The sequence below is a fragment of the Nematolebias whitei genome, chromosome 1 (assembly GCF_014905685.2).
Source record: "Nematolebias whitei isolate Nwh7 chromosome 1, NemWhi1, whole genome shotgun sequence".
In the NCBI taxonomy this organism is placed as follows: Eukaryota; Metazoa; Chordata; class Actinopteri; order Cyprinodontiformes; family Rivulidae; genus Nematolebias; species Nematolebias whitei.
In genome coordinates, this window is record NC_056498.1 from 93,609,459 (window position 1) to 93,613,055 (window position 3,597).

The window sequence follows — 3,597 nt, forward strand, 5'->3', positions numbered from 1 at the left end:
TAATTCAAACAAATCAGAATCGTTTTTCCGTCACAGCATTGTTAGATTCGGGTGCTGAGCAAAATCTTATCAGCCAAAAATTAGTTAATGAATTCGCACTTCCCGTAGTAGAGATTCAGCCCCTCAAGATTGCCGGTGTTACAGACGAAACCCTCGCCCAGATCAAATATAAGACCACCGATCTTCATTTAATCACGTCCGGTAATCACCACGAGCACACCAGTTTCCTCGTTTTCGAATCCCCTTCCACGCAAGTCATTTTGGGTTATCCGTGGTTTAAAAAACATAATCCACACATTAATTGGGAACTGGGTAGGATCGAGAAATGGAGCGACAAGTGTCTAAAGAACTGCCTTCGCTCCGGTATCGCGAAACCTTCCCAGAACCCCAGTCCCGACGATGAGATCGACACGTCCCAGGTCCCCTCCGAGTATCGAGATTTAACCCCGGTTTTTAGTAAAAGGAAGGCTCTATCTCTCCCGCCTCATCGCCCATATGATTGCGCTATTGACCTTCTTCCTGGTGCCCCTTTACCCGCCAGTCGGCTGTTTAACATCTCTGGCCCAGAGAGAGAGTCAATGAAAACTTACATCGAGGAGTCATTGGACTCCGGAATTATTAGACCATCCACCTCTCCGTTAGGAGCAGGGTTCTTCTTCGTCACTAAGAAAGATAAGACCCTGCGTCCATGTATTGACTATCGCGGTTTAAATAACATAACAGTAAAGAACAAATATCCCCTTCCTCTCATAGACTCAATTCATGAACAGCTTCAGTCCGCAACCATTTTCACGAAACTCGATCTTCGTAACGCCTATCATCTCGTGCGAATTAAAAGCGGTGATGAATGGAAGACTGCTTTTAGGACTCCTCTAGGTCACTTTGAGTATTTGGTAATGCCTTTCGGCCTTACCAACGCCCCTTCAGTGTTCCAGGCTCTAATAAATGACGTCCTTAGATACTTTCTCGGTGATTTCATATTAATCTATCTTGATGACATCCTCATTTACTCCAAAGACCCCGAACAGCACATTACCCATGTTAGAGCGGTGTTACAACGTCTTTATGAGAATCAACTGTTTGTCAAACATGAGAAATGCGAGTTTCATGTCTCCTCTGTGTCTTTCCTTGGGTTCATTTTTGGTAAAGGCCACTATCGCAAGGATCCTGAAAAGACCCGAGCGGTAGTGGATTGGCCCACCCCGGAGACTAGGAAACAACTTCAACGTTTTCTGAGGTTTGTCAACTTTTATAGGCGTTTCATATGAAACTATAGTAGAGTTGCAGCCCCCCTGTCACAACTCACCTCCATAAATAAAATTTGCAAATGAAACCCCGAAGCAGATACCGCTTTTAAGAAAGAACTTTTTTCTTCACCTCCCATCCTTTCTCATCCAGACCCGAGCCATCAATTCATCTTAGAAGTCGACGCCTCTGATTCTGGCGTCGGGGCCGTACGTTCCAGAGGTCCCCAGAGGACAACAAGGTTCACCCGTGCGCTTTCTTTTCTCAAAGTCTTTCCCAAGCTGAGAGGAACTACGATGTGGGCAATCGTGAGTTCTTTGCCGTCAAGTTGGCCCTCCAAGAGTGGAGGCACTGGTTAGAGGGAACAGAGACTCCTTTCTTAATCTGGACCGATCACAAGAATTTAACCTATTTGAGAGATGCTAGACGTCTGACTCCCCGACAGGCCCGTTGGTCACTCTTCTTCAATAGGTTCAACTATACACTCACGTTCAAGCCGGGATCCAAGAATGTGAAGACTGACGCACTCTCCCACCAGTTTTCACCTCCAGATACCCCCGACCGTCAAGAATCTATCGTACCCTCAACCTGCATTATTGGGGCACTCACTTGGCCTACAGAGAGAGAGATCAGAGAGGCACATGAGCACGAACCTGACCCTGGTCTTGGACCCCCCGGAACCTTATTTGTTCCCTCTTCCATGAGGGCCAAGGTTCTGGAGTGGGTTCACACCAATAGACTTTCTTGCCATCCTGGCATAACTCGCATGCTCGCACTTACTAAGAAACATTTTTGGTGGCAAACCCTTTCCCAAGATGTGAAGGAGTTTGTCGTGGCATGTTCCACCTGTGCCAGGAATAAAACAGGGAACCAACCCCCGGCTGGCCTCCTTCATCCTCTACCGTCACCCAGTCGCCCTTGGTCACACATATCCATTGACTTTGTTACAGGCTTACCTCCCTCAGAGGGGAACACCACTATACTGACCGTCGTCGACAGGTTTTCTAAGGCAGCCCATTTCATTCCTCTTCCTAAGTTACCTTCAGCCCTTGAGACTTCACAGCTCCTTGTCCAACACGTCTTCAGAATCCACGGCATCCCCTCAGACATAGTTTCCGACCGAGGCCCCCAGTTTATCTCTCAAGTATGGCGATCGTTCTGCAAGACACTGGGGGCATCCTCGAGTCTCACATCTGGGTACCATCCACAATCTAACGGCCAGGCCGAAAGATGCAATCAAGAACTAGAGGCCACCTTACGCTGCATCGTAGAGGACAATCCTTCGGCCTGGTCCCGTCACCTGGTCTGGGTTGAGTATGCGCACAATTCACACAAGACTTCTGCAACTGGTATGTCTCCCTTTGAAGCGTCACTGGGGTACATGCCTCCTCTGTTTCCCAGTCAGGAAACGGATTGCATGGTACCTTCAGTCCAACACCATTTCAGACGGTGTCGTCGAGTCTGGAGACAGACCAGGTCAGCCCTTCTTCGGACAGCTGCCCAAAATAAGAAATACGCTGACCGCCACCGCTCGAAGGCGCCGCCTTACCAGGTTGGTCAAAGAGTGTGGTTGTCCACCAGGGACATCCACCTTAAGGACCTCTCCAGGAAGATGGCTCCTCGATTCATCTGTCCTTTTCCTATCGAGAGGATCATCAACCCAGCAGCAGTCCGCCTCCTACTTCCTACCTCCATGAAGGTACACCCTACCTTTCACGTTTCCCAGGTTATACCGGTATCCGAGAGCCCATTGAGCCCTCCAACCAACCTCCCTCCTCCCCCCCAGTTAATCGACAATCATCCAGCTTTTACCATCCGGAAGATCTTGGATGTCCGGCGCCGGGGGAGAGGTTTCCAGTACCTGGTGGACTGGGAGGGTTACGGCCCTGAGGAGCGGTCCTGGATTCCACGTTTATTCATCTTGGACCCCAGCCTCATCACTACCTTCTTCCAATCACACCCTGAGAAGCACTCCAGATCACCTGGAGGCGATTCTTGGGGGGGGGGGGGGGGGTACTGTGAGAGTAGCACTTGTTGCAGCTTCCAAGATGGCCACCAATGACCCCCAGCTGACGGCCATCTCCCTGATGAGCTCCTGCTCCTATTTAAGCCTGCAGTCAAGTCTACTCGACGCTGAAGCATTGAGTTTCCCCGGTACTTAATGTTTCTAGCCATTTAGTGTTTCATGGAATACAAGTCTTACCTTGTGATCTTGTTTCTGCAGTTCTTCGTCGCCTCCTGGGTCCAGTCCGGATTCCACAGGTTCCAGCCCTCAGATCTCTCGTGCCTTGCCCAAGCTTTGATCTCTCGTGCCTATCCACTCAGTCTCTGGGAGTTATCATCCTGTTCTGG